Source organism: Ranitomeya imitator, chromosome 8 (assembly GCF_032444005.1).
Source record: "Ranitomeya imitator isolate aRanImi1 chromosome 8, aRanImi1.pri, whole genome shotgun sequence".
Lineage (NCBI taxonomy): Eukaryota > Metazoa > Chordata > Amphibia > Anura > Dendrobatidae > Ranitomeya > Ranitomeya imitator.
Genome location: NC_091289.1, coordinates 112,054,151 through 112,081,120, shown reverse-complemented (window position 1 = coordinate 112,081,120; position 26,970 = coordinate 112,054,151).

Below are 26,970 nucleotides of genomic sequence, written 5' to 3'. Positions count from 1 at the left end.
TTTCCGTCTTGAAACACGAGAAATCCAAAATCTTCTCCACAATATACTCCAATTCCCCCTCCACCAAAACCGGGGCAGGAGGCTCAACAGATGGAACCATAGGTGCCACGTATCTCCGCAACAATGACCTATGGAATACGTTATGTATGGAAAAAGAATCTGGGAGGGTCAGACGAAAAGACACAGGATTAAGAACCTCAGAAATCCTATACGGACCAATAAAACGAGGTTTAAACTTAGGAGAGAAAACCTTCATAGGAATATGACGAGAAGATAACCAAACCAGATCCCCAACACGAAGTCAGGGACCCACACGGCGTCTGCGATTAGCGAAAAGTTGAGCCTTCTCCTGGGACAAGGTCAAATTGTCCACTACCTGAGTCCAAATCTGCTGCAACCTGTCCACCACAGTATCCACACCAGGACAGTCCGAAGACTCAACCTGTCCTGAAGAGAAACGAGGATGGAACCCAGAATTGCAGAAAAACGGTGAAACCAGGGTAGCCGAGCTGGCCCGATTATTAAGGGCGAACTCAGCCAAAGGTAAAAAGGACACCCAGTCATCCTGATCAGCAGAAACAAAGCATCTCAGATATGTTTCCAAGGTCTGATTGGTTCGTTCGGTCTGGCCATTAGTCTGAGGATGGAAAGCCGAGGAAAAAGACAAGTCAATGCCCATCCTACCACAAAAGGCTCGCCAAAACCTCGAAACAAACTGGGAACCTCTGTCAGAAACAATATTCTCTGGAATGCCATGCAAACGAACCACATGCTGGAAGAACAAAGGCACCAAATCAGAGGAGGAAGGCAATTTAGACAAGGGTACCAGATGGACCATCTTAGAAAAGCGATCACAGACCACCCAAATGACTGACATCTTTTGAGAAACGGGAAGGTCAGAAATAAAATCCATAGAGATATGTGTCCAAGGCCTCTTCGGGACCGGCAAGGGCAAAAGCAACCCACTGGCACGAGAACAGCAGGGCTTAGCCCGAGCACAAATCCCACAGGACTGCACAAAAGTACGCACATCCCGCGACAGAGACGGCCACCAAAAGGATCTAGCCACTAACTCTCTGGTACCAAAGATTCCAGGATGACCAGCCAACACCGAACAATGAAGTTCAGAGATAACTCTATTCGTCCACCTATCAGGGACAAACAGTTTCTCCGCTGGGCAACGATCAGGTTTATTAGCCTGAAATTTTTGCAGCACCCGCCGCAAATCAGGGGAGATGGCAGACACAATTACTCCTTCCTTGAGGATACCCGCCGGCTCAGATAAACCCGGAGAGTCGGGCACAAAACTCCTAGACAGAGCATCCGCCTTCACATTTTTAGAACCCGGAAGGTACGAAATCACAAAGTCAAAACGGGCAAAAAACAACGACCAACGAGCTTGTCTAGGATTCAAGCGCTTGGCAGACTCGAGATAAGTCAAGTTCTTATGATCAGTCAATACCACCACGCGATGCTTAGCTCCTTCAAGCCAATGACGCCACTCCTCGAATGCCCACTTCATGGCCAGCAACTCTCGGTTGCCCACATCATAATTTCGCTCAGCAGGCGAAAACTTCCTGGAAAAGAAAGCGCATGGTTTCATCACTGAGCAATCAGAACCTCTCTGCGACAAAACAGCCCCTGCTCCAATCTCAGAAGCATCAACCTCGACCTGGAACGGAAGAGAAACATCTGGTTGACACAACACAGGGGCAGAAGAAAAACGACGCTTCAACTCTTGAAAAGCTTCCACAGCAGCAGAAGACCAGTTGACCAAATCAGCACCCTTCTTGTTCAAATCGTTCAATGGTTTAGCAATACTAGAGAAATTGCAGATGAAGCGACGATAAAAATTAGCAAAGCCCAGGAACTTTTGCAGACTTTTCAGAGATGTCGGCTGAGTCCAATCATGGATGGCCTGGACCTTAACAGGATCCATCTCGATAGTAGAAGGGGAAAAGATGAACCCCAAAAATGAAACCTTCTGCACACCAAAGAGACACTTTGATCCCTTCACAAACAAAGAATTAGCACGCAGGACCTGAAAAACCGTTCTGACCTGCTTCACATGAGACTCCCAATCATCCGAGAAGATCAAAATGTCATCCAAGTACACAATCAGGAATTTATCCAGGTACTCTCGGAAGATGTCATGCATAAAGGACTGAAACACTGATGGAGCATTGGCAAGTCCGAACGGCATCACTAGATACTCAAAATGACCCTCGGGCGTATTAAATGCAGTTTTCCATTCATCGCCTTGCTTAATTCGCACCAGATTATACGCACCACGAAGATCTATCTTTGTGAACCAACTAGCCCCCTTAATCCGAGCAAACAGGTCAGATAACAATGGCAAGGGGTACTGAAATTTAACCGTGATCTTATTAAGAAGGCGGTAATCTATACAAGGTCTCAGCGAACCATCCTTCTTGGCTACAAAAAAGAACCCTGCTCCTAATGGCGACGATGACGGGCGAATATGCCCCTTCTCCAGGGATTCCTTCACATAACTGCGCATAGCGGTGTGCTCAGGTACGGATAAATTAAACAGTCGACCTTTTGGGAATTTACTACCAGGAATCAAATTGATAGCACAATCACAATCCCTATGCGGAGGTAGGGTATCGGACTTGGGCTCATCAAATACATCCCGGTAATCAGACAAGAACTCTGGGACCTCAGAAGGGGTGGATGACGAAATTGACAGAAATGGAACATCACCATGTACCCCCTGACAACCCCAGCTGGACACCGACATGGATTTCCAATGTAATACTGGATTATGGACTTGTAGCCATGGCAACCCCAACACGACCACATCATGCAGATTATGCAACACCAGAAAGCAAATATTCTCCTGATGTGCAGGAGCCATGCACATGGTCAGCTGGGTCCAGTACTGAGGCTTATTCTTGGCCAAAGGTGTAGCATCAATTCCTCTTAATGGAATAGGACACTGCAAGGGCTCCAAGAAAAACCCACAACGCTTAGCATAATCCAAGTCCATCAAATTCAGGGCAGCGCTCGAATCCACAAACGCCATGACAGAATATGATGACAAAGAGCATATCAAGGTAACGGACAGAAGAAATTTTGACTGTACTGTACCAATGGTGGCAAACCTAGCGAACCGCTTAGAGCGCTTAGGACAATCAGAAATGGCATGAGTGGAATCACCACAGTAGAAACACAGACCATTCAGACGTCTGTGTTCATGCCGTTCAACTCTGGACAAAGTCCTATCGCACTGCATAGGCTTAGGTTTAATCTCAGGTAATACCGCCAAATGGTGCACAGCTTTACGCTCACGCAAGCGTCGACCGATCTGAATGGCCAAAGACATAGATTCATTCAGACAATCAGGCATAGGAAATCCCACCATGACATCTTAAAGGGCTTCAGAGAGACCCTTTCTGAAAATCGCTGCGAGCGCAGCTTCATTCCATTGAGTGAGTACAGACCACTTTATAAATTTCTGACAGTATACCTCTATCTCATCCTGACCCTGACACAAAGCCAGCAAATTTTTCTCTGCCTGATCCACTGAATTAGGCTCATCGTACAGCAATCCAAGCGCCAGGAAAAACGCATCAATATTACCCAATGCAGGATCTCCCGGCCCAAGGGAAAATGCCCAGTCTTGAGGGTCCCCACGCAAAAAATAAATAATAATTCTCACTTGTTGAGCTGGGTCACCAGAGGAGTGAGGTTTCAAGGCCAAAAACAGCTTGCAATTATTTTTGAAATTCATAAACTTGACTCTATCACCAAAAAACAAATCAGGAATAGGAATTTTTGGTTCTAACATAGGCTTCTGAACCACCAAGTCTTGAATCTTTTGTACATTTATAACGAGATTATCCATTGAAGAGCACAGACCCTGAATATCCATGTCCACACCTGTGTCCTGAACCACCCAAATGTCTAGGGGAAAAAAAAGACAAAACACAGTGCAAAGGAAAAAAAATGGTCTCAGAACTTATTTTTTCCCTCTATTGAGAAACATTAGTACTTTTGGCTTCCTGTACTGTTGTGATAGGCAATTCAGGAACACAATGTACATAGCGATCAGAGCACACACAGTGATCTGACAACAGCCCAAAATAACAGAACGAGCTCTGAGACGTGGGAACTCTGTAGACCGCAATTCCTAATCCTCTCCAAACACAACTAGAGGCAGCTGTGGATTGCGCCTAACGCTCCCTATGCAACGCGGCACAGCCTGAGAAACTAACTAGCCTGAAGATAGAAAAATAAGCCTACCTTGCCTCAGAGAAATACCCCAAAGGAAAAGGCAGCCCCCCACATATAATGACTGTGAGTAAGATGAAAAGACAAACGTAGGGATGAAATAGATTCAGCAAAGTGAGGCCCGATATTCTAGACAGAACGAGGATAGGAAAGATAACTTTGCGGTCTACACAAAACCCTAAAGAAAACCACGCAAAGGGGGCAAAAAGACCCTCCGTACCGAACTGACGGCACGGAGGTACACCCTTGCGTCCCAGAGCTACCAGCAAAACAAATAGACAAGCTGGACAGAAAAAATAGCAACAAATAGCAAAGAAGCACTTAGCTATGCAGAGCAGCAGGCCACAGGAATGATCCAGAGAAACACAAGTCCAACACTGGAACATTGACAGGAAGCATGAATCAAAGCATCAGGTGGAGTCAAGTAGAGAAGCAGCCAACGACCTCACCAGATCACCTGAGGGAGGAAACTCAGAAGCTGCAGTACCACTTTCCTCCACAAACGGAAGCTCCCAGAGAGAATCAGCCGAAGTACCAGTTGTGACCACAGGAGTGAACTCTGCCACAGAATTCACAACATCCCTCGTGCCCAGCCTGGTTCCAGCACAGTCAGCTGTTTCCGGGTACTGTCAAACTCACTGAGACACCTATGCGTTGCCCCGTCGTGTTGCGGTCGAGTTAGCCAACTCCAGGGTGCCTCCAGTTTAGGAGCTTCCTATGTGGGCTGCGTGAATTGGTAGTCAAGGCTGGTTCTGTAGTGCCAGTAGGCCAAGCTCCCCCTGTAGGACTGTTGGGGTTCGGTAACTGCGGCTGCCTCACGGCCTAGCTGTTCTCTCCTCTCCTGTGGACCTTCTGGTCCACCACCTGGTTCCAGCACCGTCAGCTGGTTCCGGGCAGAGCCTTTGGCTTAGGTGCCTCCTCCTGGGTATCCGAGTTCCGCCAACGTCAGGCGGTCCTTGGTAGTGCTTTTAAGCGCGGGCACCTACAGCTTAGTAACCGGGTTCCAGCACCGTCAGCTGGTCCTCGGTCGTGCCATTGGCTCTTGCACACTGGGGCAACGCATCCGGGTTCCAGCACCGCCAGCTGGTTCTCGGCAGTGTTTTTATCACGGGTACTCCCTCGTGCCCAGCCTGGTTCCAGCACCATCAGCTGTTTCCGGGTACTGTCAAACTCACTGAGACACCTATGTGTTGCACCGTCGTGTTGCGGTCGAGTTAGCCAACTCCAGGGTGCCTCCAGTTTAGGAGCTTCCTATGTGGGCTGCGTGAATTGGTAGTCAAGGCTGGTTCTGTAGTGCCAGTAGGCCAAGCTCCCCCTGTAGGACTGTTGGGGTTCGGTAACTGCGGCTGCCTCGCGGCCTAGCTGTTCTCTCCTCTCCTGGGGACCTTCTGGTCCACATCCTGGTTCCAGCACCGTCAGCTGGTTCTCGGCAGTGTCTTTTGCTCTTGTACCTTCTGCTCCCCATCCTGGTTCCAGTACCGTCAGCTAGTTCCGGGCAGAGCCTTTGGCTTAGGTGCCTCCTTCTGGGTATCCAAGTTCCACCAACGTCAGGTGGTCCTTGGTAGTGCTTTCAGGCACGGGTACCTCCTGCTTAGTAACCGGGTTCCAGTAACTTCAGCTGGTCCTCGGTAGTTCCATTGGCTCTTGGACCTTCGGCTACCCATCCGGGTTCCAGTACCGTCAGCTGGTTCTCGGCAGTGTCTTTTGCTCTTGTACCTTCTGCTTCCCATCCTGGTTCCAGTAACGTCAGCTGGTTCCGGGCAGAGCCTTTGGCTTAGGTGCCTCCTTCTGGGTATCCGAGTTCCGCCAACGTCAGGCGGTCCTTGGTAGTGCTTTTTAGCACGGGTACCTCCTGCTTAGTAACCGGGTTCCAGTAACGTCAGCTGGTCCTCGGTAGTTCCATAGGCTCTTGAACCTTCGGGTAGCCATCCGAGTTCCAGTTCCATCAGCTGGTTCTTGGCATTTTCTCAGCCTTCTTGTACCTTCTGCTACATTTCCAAGTTGAAGACCCTAAAGTCGACGACCCTGAAGACCACCCCGATGACGACGACGACGGCGGAGAAGACGACGGCGGAGACGACGACCCTGGAGACGACGACATGGAAGATCGAGAAGCAGAAGAACAAGAGGCTGCAGAACAAAGAGCAGAACATTAAGCATAACACTTAATATCAGAGCAAAAGATATTATCTAAATTATATGCAGAAGAAGACTAAGCAGTGTATGGGGGTGAGTCCGTTCCTCCTCGTGGTGCCCCTGGATAAAGCCTGATGCTGCAGGCCAAACTGAACGCGGACAAATGTAACTTTTGTGACTGGCAGAACGGAAGGTGTAATCTTCAAACTTTTATAGATAACAACTACGGGAATGCCTGTCACAAATGAGAATATGATGAAGAAGTAGAATAGGAAGAATAATAATAGTTGAATAAAATGAATATGAAGAATGTAATAAAAAAAAAATAGGTAGAAGATGAAGAAGAAGATGAATAAGGTGAAGAAGTTGATGTCAAAGATGCTGATGATGAAGAAGATGAAAGTGTGGGAAAAGTAAAAAAAAAGAAGGGGATGGGCGTGGAATAGTGAAACATCAATATCTGACAAAATAAAAAAAAAAATTACATAGTCAATATCTTTGTCACTCCGAACGTCTTTAAAAAAAAAAAAATCATGCTATTCTATTTGATTGAGCTAAACCTCTATTCCTTTAATGTCTCCGCCACCTCCGCAAATACATCCTGCATTATTCTTAGTTGTTTTCCTTCATGCAGAATGAACCTACAAGGAAAGAAAGGGTTTATTTTAATTCCGATATTTTGGTCCCATTGACTTGCATTGGGATCGGGTATCGGTATCGGCGATATCCGATATTTTTTGAATATCGGCCGATCCAATCCGATACCGATACTTTCCGATATCGGAAGGTATCGCTCAACACTACTAAGTAGATATCTCCAGCAGAGCCTGTTGCTGCTTGGCCAAGGAAGTGCTGCAGTGCTTCCAGCCTGCAACTGATTTTGACATTTCTGAGATGGAGGATGAGGAGGAGGAGGCAGGGCAGGAACTGATTTAGAAGGTGGTGGAAACCCTTATTGAACCAGGGCCTGCAATCCTTGGTGTTTCGTTCCAGGGTCTGTCTTGGTCCTTGCTTCCACAATGTTTACCCAGTGTGCCATCAAAGGAATGTAGCATCCCTGGCCACAAGCAATTGTCCACATGTCTGTGGTTAAGTGGCCCTTCCTTGTAACAGGGTTGGTCAAGGACATATGATGTTATGGGACACATGCTTGACTAAGGTGGGGATGGCATATCTAGATAAATAGTGACAGTTGAGGACGGAGCACCGCCTTGTGTCTCTGGACACCCCACTGCCTCTTCCTGCCTGCTGTTGTGCTGCAGATCCCTCCCCTGTGTGCTCCTGTCCTCACTCTGCATGTCACCTTCCCAAGTTGGGTAAGTGATTTCATCATCCACCACCTCATCTTCCACTTCCACCCTGGTTTTCTTTCTTACTTGCTGACTGAACAACATCACCTATTGGCAATTGAGTCTCATCATTATCATCCACCATCATCCATCATTATCATCCACCTCTTTAACCCCTTCCCGACCTGTGACACAGCGTATGCGTCATGAAAGTCGGTGCCAATCCGACCTGTGACGCATATGCTGTGTCACAGAAAGATTGCGTCCCTGCAGGCCGGGTGAAAGGGTTAACTCCAATTTCACCCGGCCTGCAGGGACAGGGGGAGTGGTAGTTTAGCCCAGGGGGGGTGGCTTCACCCCCCCCGTGGCTACGATCGCTCTGATTGGCTGTTGAAAGTGAAACTGCCAATCAGAGCGATTTGTAATATTTCACCTAAAAAACTGGTGAAATATTACAATCCAGCCATGGCCGATGCTGCAATATCATCGGCCATGGCTGGAAACACTGATGTGCCCCCACCCCACCCCACCGATCGCCCCCCCAGCCCCCTGATCTGTGGTACGCTCCCCTCCGTCCTGTGCTCCGCTCCCCCGTCCTCCTGTCCGCTCCCCCGTGCTCCAATCACACCCCCCGTGCTCCAATCAAACCCCCCCGCACTCCGATCACCCCCCCGCACAGCGATCCCCCCCGTGCTCCGATTCCCCCCCCGTGCTCCGATCCACCCCCCTGCACAGCGATCCCCCACCCCGTGCTCCAATCCACCCCCCGTGTTCCGATCCACCCCCCCCCATGCTCCGATCCACCCCCCCGTGCTCCGACACTCCCCCCGTGCCCTGATCTCCCCCCCCCCCTTATACTTACCTCCCGGGATCCGTCCGTCTTCTTTCCTGGGCGCCGCCATCTTCCAAAATGGCCGGCAGATTCGTTCCAAAGTGAGTTTTGATCACTGAGATAGGTTATATCTCAGTGATCAAAATAAAAAAAAAATAGTAAATGACCCCCCCCCCTTTGTCACCCCCATAGGTAGGGACAATAAAAAAATAAAGAATTTTTTTTTTTTTTTACACTAAGGTTAGATTAGGGGTAGGGTTAGGGGTAGGGTTAGGGGTAGGGTTAGGGTTAGGGGTAGGGGTAGGGTTAGGGGTAGGGTTAGGGGTAGGGTTAGGGTTAGGGCTAGGGTTAGGGGCAGGGTTAGGGTTTCGGTATGTGCACACGTATTCTGTTCCTCTGCGGATTTTTCCGCTGCGGATTTGATAAATCCGCAGTGCTAAACCGCTGTGGATTTATTGCGGATTTACCGCGGTTTTTCTGCGCATTTCACTGCGGTTTTACAACTGCGATTTTCTATTGGAGCAGTTGTAAAACCGCTGCGGAATCCGCAGAAAGAAGTGACATGCTGTGGAATGTAAACCGCTGCGTTTCCGTGCAGTTTTTCCGCAGCATGTGTACAGCGATTTTTGTTCCCCATAGGTTTACATTGAACTGTAAACTCATGGGAAACTGCTGCGGATCCGCAGCGTTTTCCGCAGCATGTGCACATACCTTTAGAATTAGGCTATGTACACACGGTGCGGATTTTGCTGCGGATCTGCAGCGGATTGGCCGCTGCGGATTCGCAGCAGTGTTCCATCAGGTTTGCAGTTCCATGTAAACATATGGAAAACCAAATCCGCTGTGCCCATGGTGCGGAAAATACCGTGCGGAAACGCTGCGTTGTATTTTCCGCAGCATGTCAATTCTTTGTGCGGATTCCGCAGCGTTTTACACCTGTTCCTCAATAGGAATCCGCAGGTGAAATCCGCACAAAAAACACTGGAAATCTACGGTAAATCCGCAGGTAAAACGCAGTGCCCTTTACCCGCGGATTTTTCAAAAATGATGGTGAAAAATCTCACACGAATCCGCAACGTGGGCACATAGCCTTAGGGTTAGGGTTGGAATTAGGGTTGTGGTTAGGGGCGTGATTAGGGTTATGGCTACTGTTGGGATTAGGGTTAGGGGTGTGTTGGGGTTAGTGTTGGAGTTAGAATTGAGGGGTTTCCACTGTTTAGGCACATCAGGGGTCTCCAAACGCAACATGGCGCCACCATTGATTCCAGCCAATCTTGTATTCATAAAGTCAAATGGTGCTCCCTCAATTCCGAGCCCCGACGTGTGCCCAAACAGTGGTTTACCCCCACATATGGGGTACCAGCAGACTCAGGACAAACTGCGCAACAATTACTGGGGTCCAATTTCTCCTGTTACCCTTGTGAAAATAAAAAAATGCTTGCTAAAACATAATTTTTGAGGAAAGAAAAATTATTTTTTATTTTCACGGCTCTGCGTTGTAAACGTCTGTGAAACACTTGGGAGTTCAAAGTGCTCACCACACATCTAGATAAGTTCCTTGCGGGGTCTAGTTTCTAAAATGTGGTCACTTGTGGGGGGTTTCTACTGTTTAGGCACACCAAGGGCTCTGCAAACGCAACGTGACATCCGCAGACCATTCCATCAAAGTTTGCATTTCAAAAGTCACTACTTCCCTTCGGAGCACCGACGTGTGCCCAAACAGTGGTTTACCCCCACACATGGGGTATCAGCGTACTCAGGACAAACTGGACAACAACTTTTGTGGTCCAATTTCTCCTGTAACCCTTGGGAAAATAAAGAATTCTGGGCTAAAAAATTATTTTTGAGGAAAGAAAACGTATTTATTATTTTCACGGCTCTGTGTTATAAACTTCTGTGAAGCACTTGGGGGTTGAAAGTGCTCACCACATATCTAGATAAGTTCCTTTGGGGGTCTAGTTTCCAAAATGGGGTCATTTGTGGGGGGTTTCTACTGTTTAGGCACACCAGGGGCTCTGCAAACGCAACGTGACGCCCGCAGACCATTCAATCAAAGTCTGCATTTCAAAAGTCACTACTTCCCTTCGGAGCCCCGACGTGTGCCCAAACAGTGGTTTACCCCCACAAATGGGGTATCGGCGTACTCAGGACAAACTGGACAACAACTTTTGTGGTCCAATTTCTCCTGTAACCCTTGGGAAAATAAAAAATTCTGGGCTAAAAATTATTTTTGAGGAAAGAAAACGTATTTATTATTTTCACGGCTCTGTGTTATAAACTTCTGTAAAGCACTTGGGGGTTGAAAGTGCTCACCACATATCTAGATAAGTTCCTTTGGGGGTCTAGTTTCCAAAATGGGGTCATTTGTGGGGGGTTTCTACTGTTTAGGCACACCAGGGGCTCTGCAAACGCAACGTGACGCCCGCAGACCATTCCATCAAAGTCTGCATTTCAAAAGTCACTACTTCCCTTCGGAGCCCCGACGTGTGCCCAAACAGTGGTTTACCCCCACACATGGGGTATCAGCGTACTCAGGACAAACTGAACAACAACTTTTGTGGTCCAATTTCTCCTGTAACCCTTGGGAAAATAAAAAATTCTGGGCTAAATAATTATTTTTGAGGAAAGAAAACGTATTTATTATTTTCACTGCTCTGTGTTATGAACTTCTGTGAAGCACTTGGGGGTTCAAAGTGCTCACCTCACATCTAGATTAGTTCCTTTGGGGGTCTAGTTTCCAAAATGGGGTCATTTGTGGGGGATCTCCAATGTTTAGGCACACAGGGGCTCTCCAAACGCGACATGGTTTCCGCTAATGATTGGAGCTAATTTTCCATTTAAAAAGCCAAATGGCGTGCCTTCCCTTCTGAGCCCTGCCGTGCGCCCAAACAGTGGTTTACCCCCACATATGGGGTATCTGCGTACTCAGGACAAACTGGACAACAACATTTGTGGTCCAATTTCTCCTATTACCATTGGCAAAATAGGAAATTCCAGGCTAAAAAATCATTTTTGAGAAAAGAAAAATTATTTTTTATTTTCATGGCTCTGCATTATAAACTTCTGTGAAGCACCTGGGGGTTTAAAGTGCTCAGTATGCACCTAGATTAGTTCCTTGGGGGGTCTAGTTTCCAAAATGGGGTCACTTGTGGGGGAGCTCCAATGCATAGGCACACAGGGGCTCTCCAAACGCGACATGGTGTCCGCTAACAATTGGAGCTAATTTTCCATTCAAAAAGTCAAAAGGCGCGCCTTCCCTTCCGAGCCCTGCCGTGTGCCCAAACAGTGGTTTACCCCCACATATGAGGTATCGGCGTACTCGGGAGAAATTGCTCAACAAATTTTAGGATCCATTTTATCCTATTGCCCATGTGAAAATGAAAAAATTGAGGCGAAAATAAATTTTTTGTGAAAAAAAAGTACTTTTTCATTTTTATGGATTAATTTGTGAAGCACCTGAGGGTTTAAAGTGCTCACTAGGCATCTAGATAAGTTCCTTGGGGGGTCCAGTTTCCAAAATGGGGTCACTTGTGGGGGAGCTCCAATGTTTAGGCACACAGGGTCTCTCCAAATGCGACATGGTGTCCGCTAACGATGGAGATAATTTTTCATTCAAAAAGTCAAATGGCGCTCCTTCCCTTCCGAGCCTTACCATGTGCCCAAACAGTGGTTTACCTCCAAATGTGAGGTATCAATGTACTCAGGAGAAATTGCCCAACAAATTTTAGGATCCATTTTATCCTGTTGTCCATGTGAAAATGAAAAAATTGAGGGTAAAAGAATTTTTTTGTGAAAAAAAGTACTTTTTCATTTTTACGGATCAATTTGTGAAGCACCTGGGGGTTTAAAGGGTTCACTATGCATGTAGATAAGTTCCTTGGGGCGTCTAGTTTCCAAAATGGGGTCACTTGTGGGGGAGCTCCAATTTTTAGGCACACGGGGGCTCTCCAAACGTGACATGGTGTCCGCTAAAGAGTGCAGCCAATTTTTCATTCAAAAAGTCAAATGGCGCTCCTTCCCTTCCAAGCCCTGCCGTGCGCCCAAACAGTGGTTTACCCCCACATATGAGGTATCAGCATACTCAGGACAAATTGGACAACAACTTTCGTGGTTCAGTTTCTCCTTTTACCATTGGGAAAATACAAAAATTGTTGCTGAAAAATCATTTTTGTGACTAAAAAGTTAAATGTTCATTTTTTCCTTCCATGTTGCTTCTGCTGCTGTGAAGCAACTGAAGGGTCAATAAACTTCTTGAATGTGGTTTTGTGCACCTTGAGGGGTGCAGTTTTTAGAATGGTGTCACTTTTGGGTATTTTCAGCCATATAGACCCCTCAAACTGACTTCAAATGTGAGGTGGTCCCTAAAAAAAATGGTTTTGTAAATTTCGTTGTAAAAATGGGAAATCGCTGGTCAAATTTTAACCCTTATAACTTCCTAGCAAAAAAAAATTTTGTTTCCAAAATTGTGCTGATGTAAAGTAGACATGTGGGAAATGTTATTTATTAACTATTTTGTGTCACATAACTCTCTGGTTTAACAGAATAAAAATTCAAAATGTGAAAATTGCGAAATTTTCAAAATTTTCGCCAAATTTCCGTTTTTATCACAAATAAACACAGAATTTATTGACCTAAATTTACCACTAACATGAAGCCCAATATGTCACGAAAAAACAATCTCAGAACCGCTAGGATCCATTGAAGCGTTCCTGAGTTATTACCTCATAAAGGGACACTGGTCAGAATTGCAAAAAACGGCAAGGTCTTTAAGGTCAAAATAGGCTGGGTCATGAAGGGGTTAATAGTAATACAGGTCTGTGACTAAAAAGCTGTTTGATTATTTTCATCTAATTTTCATGCATTTTGGTGTGCTGAAAACTAAAAAAATATTGAAAAAAATCCTGGATGTCAGGATTTGCCACAAAATGCAAAATTCTCTTCAAATTTAGTATATTTTTCTCAATTTTTGGTAGTTTTTTATCTTAGGGTTTTGAAAGTCAAAATTACTATTAATTAATTCACATCAATGCATTGAAGATATACAAGACCCTGACTGCAAAAAAATGGTCGGACGAATGCTGAAAGCATTTCAAGCTTTAGGTTGCCTGATGAGTTTGAAAGTGCATTTCCTTCATTCCCACCGTGACAACTTTCCTGAAAATTTGGGAGCTGTGAGTGAAGAGCAAGGTGAACGATTCCACCAGGACATTAAAGAGATGGAAAGAAGATACCAGGGAAGATGGAGCATTACAATGATGGCAGACTACTATTGGACGCTTCAGAGAGACATTCAAGATGCTACTCACAAGCGTAAATGTACCAAGAGAAGCCTCACAGGGAAGAAGAATCAATTTTAGTGTGTGTTAGTGAGCTCATTGCAGTTAAAAATGATTTTCATTAAACATTTCTAATAAAAAAAATAATTTTATGAGTCTATTTTCATTTATTTTGAGGTATTGTCTTATTTAACTTAGTTACTTAAATTGTCAGAAAACGTGATGTCCTATGACAAAACGGAGGTCATTTTCAGATTCAGCGCACTTAAAAAGATAAAGATTACGTGGAATAACGAAAACAGCTCTTGAAAAAAAATTGTTTGCAGACCTGTGTAATTGCATTTCTCCACCACCGCCTTCTTTGGATTTCAATACCTGGATCTCCTCATGTCCCGCTTGAAACAGGCAGGCAAAAGTCCAGAATCTATAAATGGAAATATGAACAGTTCTTTGGAGTATCCAAGTAGGGGATCACTCGTTTACAGGCACTCAGCATGGTGGGAGGAAGGAGGATCAAGGTGAGGATTATGTGTTCCAAAATCAAAATCACAGCTACTGAGATTGAATCATGTGGAACATAGGGTGGTGCTGGAAAAGTGACTAGAAGCATTCACTGCTATCTATCCAACAACCTTTGCACACTGTTTAGGCTTCAAGAGTGGTGTTCTACTTCCCCCTACAAATTGGGACAGGAATCCAGGTCAATATGATGTGTGCGTTTTGTACTCCTGCAGCAGGCACAGTTTCACCTTGCCCACAGCTTCGACATCGGCCTTGGCCTCTGTGCTCACCATCAGCATCCCGTACACTTTCCTGTCCCTAACCATGTGCCTTCCCATTTTAAGTTAGGTATGATTTATCCCTGTTGATAAAACTTTTCAGGATTAGTGTCGCAGGAAAATTTGCCCACCTGAGATGTACTATTAACAGAGCAGTGGCAATATAGTGATGCTATTGATAACCAACCAAGGCCGGCTGTATGCTTTTGATGCACAACAGATGCAGTATAAATGGCATAAAATATTTCCCTACTAAAAAAACTTTTAAGGAATAGTATCTGAGGAAAATGTGCTTACCTCAAATCAGGCGCGGGCTGGGCCGGGTGGAAAAGGGGCATGTGCCCCCCGGGCCGGTCACCAAGCAGCTGATTCGGGCTGCTGGTGGCCGGCGCTGTGTTCTCTATGTCCTGGCAGCTGCCTCACAGTGGAGCTGCAGACACGCCCCCTTCTCCCTGTGTGCGCCGGCTGCAGAGGTAGAGGAGGAACACTGCTGCATGTAACTGCTGGAGATCTGCATGTGGATGGCCCAGACATCAGTGAGTACAGTAGTACCTTCAGCTCTGTGTGTGGTGAGGAGGTGAACGCTGCTGCTCACCTCCTGATAAGTCCAGGGCCGGTCTCTATAGTATCAGTGGCCGCTCTGCTGATGCTCACAGATTTATTGCAGGAGTCTGAACTTTCACCCTGTCAGTGCCAGGTCATCGGCTCCAGGGTCCCCAGACTGCAGGAAAGTTCAGCCTCCTGCAATAAATCTCCCTATACCGAGAGTGAGCACAGACTGTCTACAGAATCCAGCACTGGAGTGATCAAGCCTGATGCTGGTGACCAGACATCACATGCTATATACATGGCCCTGTGTATATACAGTGCATGTATGGCCAGGGCCAGGTGCAGGATTGATCCATCCAGTGTATATAACATTGTATATCTGTGCCTATGGTATACCACTATCAGGGGCGTAACTACAGAGGTTGCAGCAGGGCCCGGAGTGTTAAGGGACCCCTAAGCACGCAGAGCTACAAAATGGGCCACCGGCCCTCTAAATCCTCTGCACAGGCCCTGGTGCGTGCTCTTTTGCTGAACGCGCTGACCAAGGCCGTGGCGGCCCACATGAGCACAGCCCTCATTTGTGCTTGCGTACACGGCTGCAGCTTTTGTCAGTGAAGGCAAACAGGAGAGCGCACGCACCAGGGCCTGTGCAAAGGTTTGAAAAGGCCGCCACCACACGCAGAGACACCTGAGCCTCACCGTGTCTGACCCTGGCCAGAACCAGCATCAGAGAACAGTGCTCTCCTCACCAATCCCCGTCCGGCATCCGCCCCACGTCCTTAGCACCTCCGATGCCGGCTGGACAGTGGACCCTCCTCATCCTCCACTATCTCAGGTGAGAACCAAGATGAAACCTTTTGTAAGTATATGCAGCATTTGCAGTTTGACATGTCTAATGTATATTGTATACTGTTGTATATACATTATATAGGTGAAACTGCGGTACGTACATTATATAGGTGATACCACTGTGTGTAATATACTGCGACCGCTGTGTATAGGCCATATAGGTCAGCCACAGTGTTTATGTGCGTGTGTGTGTGTATATATATATATACATACACAAACACACACACACATTTGTACACACACAGCGTCTGGCCTTTATGGGCTATACATAGCGGTCGCAGTATATTACACACGGTGGTATCAGCTATATAATGTACATACCGCAGTCGCGGTTTCACCTATATAATGTACTAGATTGTGGCCCGATTCTAACGCATCGGGTATTCTAGAATATGCATGTCCCTGTAATATATGGACAATGATGATTCCAGAATTCGCGGCAGACTGTGCCCGTTGCTGATTGGTCGAGGCAACCTTTATGACATCATCGTCGCCATGGCAACCATTATGACATCATCATCGCTGTGCCCGTTGCTGATTGGTCGAGGCCTGGCGGCCTCGACCAATCAGAGACGCGGGATTTCTACGTCGATGCTGTGCCGGTCTCTGATTGGTCGAGGCCTGGCGGCTTCGACCAATCAGAGAGCAGGGATTTCCAGGACAGACAGACAGACAGACAGACAGACAGACAGACGGAAAAACCCTTAGACAATTATATATATAGATGTGTGAGTGAGTGTGTGTGTCTATGTATGTGTGTGTGTGCGCGCTTGCATGTATGTATGTGTATGCATGTATATATATACCGTATGTGTGTGTGTGTGTCTATGTGTGTGTGTGTGCGTGCATGTATGTATGTGTGTCTATGTATGTGTATATGTGTGTGTCTGTGTGTGTGCATGCATGTATGTATGTGTGTCTATGTATGTGTATATATAGATATGTGTGTGAGTGTCTGTATGTGTGTGTATGTGTGTGTGTGTCTACGTGTGTGCGTGCATGTATGTGTGTGTGTATATATATGTGTGTGTATATATATATATATATATATATATATATATATATATATACCGTATATATAGCGAGTAGAAAAAGGGAACAGCAAGACAATCAGTACAGCGATCATCCACAATTGCAAGTATCCAAAAACGAGGCAGCACTCCATAGTTCAATATAAAAACGTGCAGGGTTTAATTTACCCACATATTCTGGCAACGTTTCAGCTCACAATGAGCTTTTCTCAAGGCTTGAGAAAAGCTCATTGTGAGCTGAAACGTTGCTAGAATATGTGGGTAAATTAAACCCTGCACGTTTTTATATTGAACTATGGAGTGCTGCCTCGTTTTTGGATACATATATATATATATACACGTAATTGTTGGATTATAAGACGCTCCGGATTATAAGACGCACCCCAAATTTTGAGGAGAAAAATAAGAAAAAAATATTTTTTAATAAAATGGTGGTGCTTCTTATAATCCATGCGTCTTATTGCTTACTGGGTGCAGTGAAGGGGGGTCTCAGGGTCGTTGCTGGAGGAGGCAGGAGTGGGGTGATGCTGCAGGCCAGGATGAGGGGGGAACTGATGTGCGGAGTGATGGTGTGGGGGGTCTTGTGCTGGTGCGTGTCTGGTGCTGCTGCTGGGTGTCTCTGGATGCCTGGCGGTTGCTGGCCGGTGCTGCGGGTGTCTCCGGTGCCCAGCAGTGCTGCGTGAGTGTGCGGCGCTGCCATTTTGCGACAGGCCAGAGCCCCAGTAATTCCACGGTTCCCTGTGTGTGTGCGGTGGACTCCGAGAATATGGCCGAGAATATGGGCTAATAAAGAGTCCACTGCTTAAAGGGATTGTCTCCCACTAGGACAACCTCGTCTTAAACTAAATGTTTGGCTGCGATAAAATAATAAAACCTATACTCACCTGCCGTGCCAGCGCCGTTCCCACAGAGGCTGTGATGTGGTGTTATGACACGTGATGCCCGGAACCAATCAGTGCTGGTGTCACTGTCTTCGCCTTCAGACAAACTGAACATGAAGAGGACGTGCAGGGTGAGCTGCTTGATCCCAGACGTCCTCTTCATGTTCAGATTGTGCGAAGATTGAGACAGTGACACCAGCACTGATTGGTGCCGGGCATCACGTGTCACAACACCACATCACAGCCTCTGTGGGAACGGTGCTGGCACAGGAGGTGAGTATAGGCTTTATTAATTTATTGGGGCCGAACATTTAGGGGTTGTCCTAGTAGTGGACAAGCCCTTAAATATTTGGTGCTGCTCAGTTTTATATACTGTATATAGCCTGCGTGGTGTAAATCTAAGTATCTGTGTATGTACACCGCACAGTGCCACTCCTCCTGTCCTGTATATATACACCACACAGTGCCACTCCTCCTGTCCTGTATATATACACTGCACAGTACCACTCCTGCTGTATATATACACTGCACAGTACCACTCCTCCTGTCCTGTATATATACCCTGCACAGTACCACTCCTCCTGTCCTGTATATATACACTGCACAGTACCACTCCTCCTGTCCTGTATATATACACCACACAGTGCCACTCCTCCTGTCCTGTATATATACACTGCACAGTACCACTCCTGCTGTATATATACACTGCACAGCACCACTTCTGTATATATACACTGCACAGTACCGCTCCTCCTGTCCTGTATATATACACTGCACAGTACCACTCCTCCTGTCCTGTATATATACACTGCACAGTACCACTCCTCCTGTATATATACACTGCACGGTACCACTTCTGTATATATACACTGCACAGTACCACTCCTCCTGTCCTGTATATATACACTGCACAGTACCACTCCTGTCCTGTATATATACACTGCACAGTACCACTTCTGTATATATACACTGCACAGTACCGCTCCTCCTGTCCTGTATATATACACTGCACAGTACCACTCCTCCTGTCCTGTATATATACACTGCACAGTACCACTCCTCCTGTATATATACACTGCACGGTACCACTTCTGTATATATACACTGCACAGTACCACTCCTCCTGTCCTGTATATATACACTGCACAGTACCACTCCTCCTGTATATATACACTGCACAGTACCACTTCTGTATATATACACTGCACAGTACCGCTCCTCCTGTCCTGTATATATACACTGCACAGTACCACTCCTCCTGTCCTGTATATATACACTGCACAGTACCACTCCTCCTGTATATATACACTGTACAGTACCACTCCTCCTGTCCTGTATATATACAATGCACAGTACCACTCCTCCTGTCCTGTATATATACAATGCACAGTACCACTCCTCCTGTCCTGTATATATACACTGCACAGTACCACTCCTCCTGTATATATACACTGCACAGTACCACTCCTCCGGTATATATACACTGCACAGTACCACTCCTCCTGTCCTGTATATATACACTGCACAGTACCACTCCTCCTGTATATATACACTGCACAGTACCACTTCTCCTGTCCTGTATATATACAATGCACAGTACCACTCCTCCTGTCCTGTATATATACAATGCACAGTACCACTCCTCCTGTCCTGTATATATACACTGCACAGTACCACTCCTCCTGTATATACACACTGCACAGTACCACTCCTCCTGTCCTGTATATACACTGCACAGTACCACTTCTCCTGTCCTGTATATATACACTGCACAGTACCACTCCTCCTGTATATATACACTGCACAGTACCACTCCTCCTGTCCTGTATATATACACTGCACAGTACCACTCCTCCTGTATATATACACTGCACAGTACCACTCCTCCTGTATATATACACTGCACAGTACCACTTCTCCTGTCCTGTATATATACAATGCACAGTACCACTCCTCCTGTCCTGTATATATACAATGCACAGTACCACTCCTCCTGTCCTGTATATATACACTGCACAGTACCACTCCTCCTGTATATATACATTGCACAGTACCACTCCTCCTGTATATACACACTGCACAGTACCACTCCTCCTGTCCTGTATATACACTGCACAGTACCACTTCTCCTGTCCTGTATATATACAATGCACAGTACCACTCCTCCTGTCCTGTATATATACAATGCACAGTACCACTCCTCCTGTCCTGTATATATACACTGCACAGTACCACTCCTCCTGTCCTGTATATATACAATGCACAGTACCACTCCTCCTGTCCTGTATATATACACTGCACAGTACCACTCCTCCTGTATATATACACTGCACAGTACCACTCCTCCTGTCCTGTATATATACACTGCACAGTACCACTCCTCCTGTATATATACATTGCACAGTACCACTCCTCCTGTATATACACACTGCACAGTACCACTCCTCCTGTCCTGTATATACACTGCACAGTACCACTCCTCCTGTCCTGTATATATACACTGCACAGTACCACTCCTCCTGTCCTGTTCTCGGATAGGCGACATTGGTCTTTGGGAGGGTTCATATTGGTTTATTATTTTCAGGAATACTATGGGAAAATAAAATATATATATATATTGGAAAACGCATTTAAATGGATTATACCAAGTAATTCCCTTTCCCGAGAACTTTGTAGTTGCTGGGGTCCGAACGCTGGGACCCCCATGATCTCGAGAACCGGCGCTCTAAAGAAGCGATCAATCGTGCGCACTGCGACGGCATTCAAACATAGCTCTTCCAATAACGCCTTTAAGAGGAGCGTTGAAGAACACAACACAGTATAGGAAAATCCACTGATCGGGTGTCGGGGAGTGTTATAGTCTGTGGGCTGGTGGGGTTTGTGTGGCATTGCTCCTTTTTTGTTCCAGTACGGCCCTGGACAGCTCTGCAGGGAGGCTGCCATACTTTGTACTGGTTTTATTCCCTGCACATAGTAGGGCAGCTGAAGGGTTCAGGTAGCAGTGTCATCGCCCTGTGTTGTTCTGTAGCCCACATTCCCACCCTGACTATATACAGTGGCAACTAAGGGGTAGACAGCAGTTCCTTATGAATAGTAGGGTCAGTGGGTAAATGTGTCTACCTGTTTTACAATGGTATGGCCCAAATGTGAGCTGAGGTAAAACATTGCCAGAAGCTAAGAGGCACTAACATGTCCATACACAGGCACTAATGCCCTCACACTTCTGCCAGTATGTACTGCTGTGTGTGTGGCAGTAGTTTTTCTAATAGTCTTATCACATCTGTCTGCCATACTTCCTTGAGGCGGGATGGGAACTAAAGTTGACGTGTTCTAATATTGAGCTCCCATTTCCCAGCTCTGGAAATTCACCACTTACGGTTGGAGGATTGGCAGTGATTACATGGTTTAGAGGAGCACACTTGCATTTATAAGGGGTTGACCCCGTCAGGCTGGGTTTACAGGAGGGATACCCTCCGCGAGGCTGGAGGTTGTGGTGTGTATACAGAATGTAAACTTCACTCTTGTGAACCCAGCCTACAACTAATTATGTAATGGTGCATGTATTACTAATGCAGATGACAATTGCGTGTGTCGCCATTTCTAATTCATCTATATATTTTGGCATGGGGGGACCCCATTTGACAGTTCGCAGCGGGGCCCATAACTTTTGTAGTTACGCCACTGCTCTGTAGTAAGCTCCGTTCTGTTCCCATATGTCTGTAGTAAGCTCTGTTCTGCTCCCATATCTCTGGAGTAAGATCAGTTCTGCTCCCATATCTCTGTAGTAAGCTCTGTTCTGCTCCCATATCTCTGGAGTAAGATCAGTTCTGCTCCCATATCTCATAGTAGGCTCTGTTCTGCTCCCATATCTCTGTAGTAAGCTCTGTTCTGCTCCCATATGTCTGTAGTAAGATCAGTTCTGCTTCCATATCTCATAGTAAGCTCTGTTCTGCTCCCATATCTCTGTAGTAAGCTCTGTTCTGCTCCCATATCTCATAGTAAGCTCTGTTCTGCTCCCATATCTCTGTAGTAACCTCTGTTCTGCTCCCATATGTCTGTAGTAAGCTCCGTTCTGCTCCAATATCTCTGTAGTAAGCTCTGTTCTGCTCCCTTATCTCTGGAGTAAACTCGGTTCTGCTCCCATATCTCTGTAGTAAGCTCTGTTCTGCTCCCATATGTCTGTAGTAAGCTCCATTCTGCTCCCATATCTCTGTAGTAAGCTCTGTTCTGCTCACTTATCTCTGGAGTAAGATCAGTTCTGCTCCCATATCTCATAGTAAGCTCCGTTCTGCTCCCATATGTCTGTAGTAAGCTCCGTTCTGCTCCCATATCTCTGTAGTAAGTTCTGTTCTGCTCCCTTATCTCTGGAGTAAGATCAGTTCTGCTCCCATATCTCATAGTAAGCTCTGTTCTGCTCCCATATCTCTGTAGTAAGCTCTGTTCTGCTCCCATATCTCTGTAGTAACCTCTGTTCTGCTCCCATATCTCTGTAGTAAGCTCTGTTCTGCTCACTTATCTCTGGAGTAAGATCAGTTCTGCTCCCATATCTCATAGTAAGCTCCGTTCTGCTCCCATATCTCTGTAGTAAGCTCCGTTCTGCTCCCATATCTCTGTAGTAAGCTCTGTTCTGCTCCCATATGTCTGTAGTAAGCTCGGTTCTGCTCCCATATCTCTGTAGTAAGCTCGGTTCTGCTCCCATATCTCTGTAGTAAGCTCTGTTCTGCTCCCATATCTCATAGTAAGCTCTGTTCTGCTCCCATATCTCATAGTAAGCTCTGTTCTGCTCCCATATCTCTGTAGTAAGCTCCGTTCTGCTCCCATATCTCTGTAGTAAGCTCTGTTCTGCTCCCTTATCTCTGGAGTAAGATCAGTTCTGCTCCCATATCTCATAGTAAGCTCCGTTCTGCTCCCATATCTCTGTAGTAAGCTCCGTTCTGCTCCCATATCTCTGTTGTAAGCTCTGTTCTGCTCCCATATGTCTGTAGTAAGCTCCGTTCTGCTCCCATATCTCTGTAGTAAGCTCCGTTCTGCTCCCATATCTCTGTTGTAATCTCTGTTCTGCTCCCATATGTCTGTGGTAAGCTCTGTTCTGCTCCCATATGTCTGTAGTAAGCTCCGTTCTGCTCCCATATCTCTGTAGTAAGCTCCGTTCTGCTCCCATATCTCTGTAGTAAGCTCTGTTCTGCTCCCTTATCTCTGCAGAAAGCTCAGTTCTGCTCCCATATCTATGCAGCAAGCTCAGTTCTGTTTCCATATCTCTGTGCCAGCATGTATTTAAAGCCTGTTATGTCTGCTGCTTTAATGCAATGGCCAGAGGTAAGCAGGAAAAAGGAGGGCCACCGCAACTGAAGGGCCACTGCCTTGTGATTGCCCCCCAGGCTGAAAAGTGCCAGCCAGCCCCTGCCTCAAATGGACTTGTTGCACTGCAATAGCAATGTAACGATGTTATTGCTAACCAATCATGTCTGGCTGTATGATTTTGACGCACATTTGGTGCAGTATAAATGCTGCATAATATTTCCTTGCTAAAAAAAACTTTGCAGGAAATTTTGCCCACTTTAGATGGACTTGTAACATTGCAGGAGCAAAATAGAGATGCTATTGCTAGCCAACCAAGATTGGCTGCATGCTATTAACGCACAACTGGCGCAGTATAAATAGAGTATAATATTTCCCTGCTCAGAACAATTTGTAGGATTGAGAGCAAAAAGAATATCACTAAATTTGAGAAGGGCTTTTGGTATGAGTTGCAGCAGAAGCAACAATTACAATTACAACTAACCCTATCCTGTCCTATACTATCCTTTCAGCATAAACTCTCCCTAAGTCCTGCTAACAGCAATATGAATATTGATTATAATTGGCCCTAATGAGGGCTGTTGCTGCAGTTGAAATAAATATTAATGCTGTCTAAACCTGCCTTTGTGCAGCTAAAACTCTGTCCCTATCTCAGCAGTGCAGCACCTCTCCCTGCTATGCCGTTTTCTGTTGGTACATTGTGGTGAGCATTGATTAACAGGTTTTATAAAAACCCAAAGATGCCATGTGGCCAGCCAATCATAGTAATGCCATAACCAAGATGACTATGGCATTACAGTGACTGGCAGGCAATTCCTGCATGTTTATTGGCTGTCTAACGAGCGCTAAACACGTGGGGTGTGGACTCAAGCTTTCACATGAGCATTCAAAAATACTCACCAAGTAACGAGCATCTTGAGCGCACCTATCCTTGAGCAAGTAACAAGCAGAGATGAGCACACATGCTCATCACTAATTACGATGTCACGTCCTTGGTGCTATTCTATATAAGTATTCCTTTTTAGCGTTCTCCATTATTGATAAAAGCCTGGGATGGGCTCAAACAGCTCTAATTGGATTTAAATGAATTTAATTAAACAGAAAGTATTCAACATGTGAGTGCCAGGATCTTTTTCTACGTTTAGTGATGATAAAAGGCTGCTATACAAACTGTGCTCCACTGGAACCACTGATCTCATTTAGTCTAGGTCAAATCTCAAAACGTTCGAATTTGCGTGAAGCTGTGGATGTCACAAAATTTGATTCAAATTCAATCCTCCATGTATTAATCATTCCATTTCTACAGGTTGAAAAATTAAATTTTTCTTTCATACAAACTCCACTCCACTTTACTTATTTCAGAGGTTATGGTTTTTTTTTCACTAATGGCTAAGTTATTCATCAAAGACAGGCTTAGGAGTATAACCAGCCCAGTTAAAGTGGATACTTTTTCACCTCATTATCATATAACAATAAAGTTTTGTACTAAGAACATTCTCTATCCACTTGTCCCATTCAATACGTGCAATGTGTAATTTAACAGACATTCAGTAACCCAAACAACACCAAAATTGATGTTTTTCAATATTCAACATAAAAATTAATCACTCACCAAATCCCAAACAAGATGTTGTGTGCCCTGAATCTTATAGATACTTTATATGCCGGTATTTTGATACCACTTTGCACCTCAATCATTACTTTCTGAGCTGTCTAATATAGATAATCTTTTGAAAATTAGTCACCACCTTTTTCACAGTTGTATTTCCTATGGGTATTCCATATATCTGCAAATTTGTAAGTCTTCAGCTATGTGCAGATAACTGTTTATTTTCTTATTCTGAGAGAATCAGATCAGTTATGCAAAACACACTGTGATCAAAGTTATCAAAGTTTGATCAGTTTATGAGCACAGTAGGATTTGTTTCACTCATTTTGTCAGGCCATTCAAATTGGACTGTATTCAGATGACATTCAAGTTAGGCTAGATACAGACAACCATGTGTTAGGTCTCAAGTTCCCGCTTCTGCACAGGGGGAATCTCGAGCCATCTCCACTGCGGTCTCCCATTCTTATCCAGCCGCAGTGGAGTCTGCTCAGCAGGGACGTCGGTCCCAGCGTCTTGCTCAGTCTCACTCTGTACAGAGAGTTACTGCTGCTTCTTCAGCTTCTGCCATTAAAGCCAGTGCTGGTCAGCAGCGAGCGGACTTCTCTGGGACTAAGTCCTTGTCTGCACACACTGAGCATGCCCAGGGCAAGATCTCCCGTTGGAGATCGAGGGTCATGTGCTCAGGCTCTGCAGCACATTCCATTGGTCCTCTTGGCAGGTCTTGGAAGGGCAAAGTTTCTGTGGCCACTTCCTGTGCTGCAACTATATAAACTGCGCATGACCGCACGGCCATGCGCTAGTGTACATTTGCATATGTGTGTTTGTTGTGAGTGCAAGTCGTCCTTGGATACCCCTTCCCTATTGAATGTCTGTTCGCGGAAGGTGTATGGTTGCTATCTAGCGCCCGACTTATCCTACAGCACGAATCACACATTACAGCGTCCAGTTGCTGTGACCGCCAGTACGGCGCCGTGCACTTCCTCTGTGCTTTCCTTACCCAAGCCTGGGTGGTTAGTGGCGTTCGTCAGTGCGGCACCGCATGCACTCTTGTGCCCGAATATTGTTATTCAGCTTCCTTACACACCCAGTTGCGGTGTTGTGCCAGCAAGGGTCTAATCGGACTTCAATCCTAGTTGGGGTTGAGTTCGCTGACTACTTGCTCGCGCTCTATGTGCGGTACCGCGGTCCTGTGACGCAACAGGATCGCTTCCTTCACGCTGGGTGAAGTTTAACCCACGTGTGTATACCTATGAGTACCGCCATATAGTCCGTCATTACTTGGCAGCAGGTTCCATCTCTGCACGGTGGACCCCGGGCTGCGAACACACCATACTCTATCTGTCTTTGTATTTGGTGCGCTACGCTAGCCCTAACACCATGTATTCTCTGATCTGAGAGAATCAGGTTGATTGTATTAATCACACTTTGATCAGAGTCTGATCTGAGTGTGAGTATAGCATGATCTTATTCTCTTGGATGAGAAGATGGAGAAAATAATTCTCAATCTTTTTCATTCTGTAAGTCTATGGAAATCAGACTGCACTGAAGTGTAATCCATTGGATTCCTATGTTTTCCAGATGCTCATTTACTTGCATGGCCGAGTGCAATCGAAATCTCAGATGCAAATCATGCATGCTTCAATTTTTTCCCTAGACTAGTTTTGTCCGATCAAAAAATTGGACCTTGATATGGCCCAATAGCACAACATTGATTCAGGTGCAATTCAACGTTTTGTTGAATCACACTCTGATTGATGCTACAGCCTGCACAAGCCCTTATTGTAACGTATTGTATTTGATTATATTGTTGATTTTAGGGCTCATGCAGACAATCATTTGCAGACGTGTGCTATTCAATCCAATATTATTCAATAGCGCTGTTCAGCAGAACGATTTTTTTCTCGGTCTGACTGTCCATAGAAGAGATATTAGCATGAATTACGTTCTTGTGTATATCAGATGAAATGTCACCCTGATGGCACATGGACATACAAAAAGGACACATGAATGGAACATGGCTGAAAACTGAATGAAAATTTGATGAAAATTGTTCAAACCTTCCAGATGAAACTCTGACAATTTTTTATACCCTTTTATGCAGCTGACTTTACCCTATGGTTAACTTCCCTCAATTAGTTTTTGGTGAGTTATTGATGCTGTGGATTTATAGAAATCTCATGACCATTG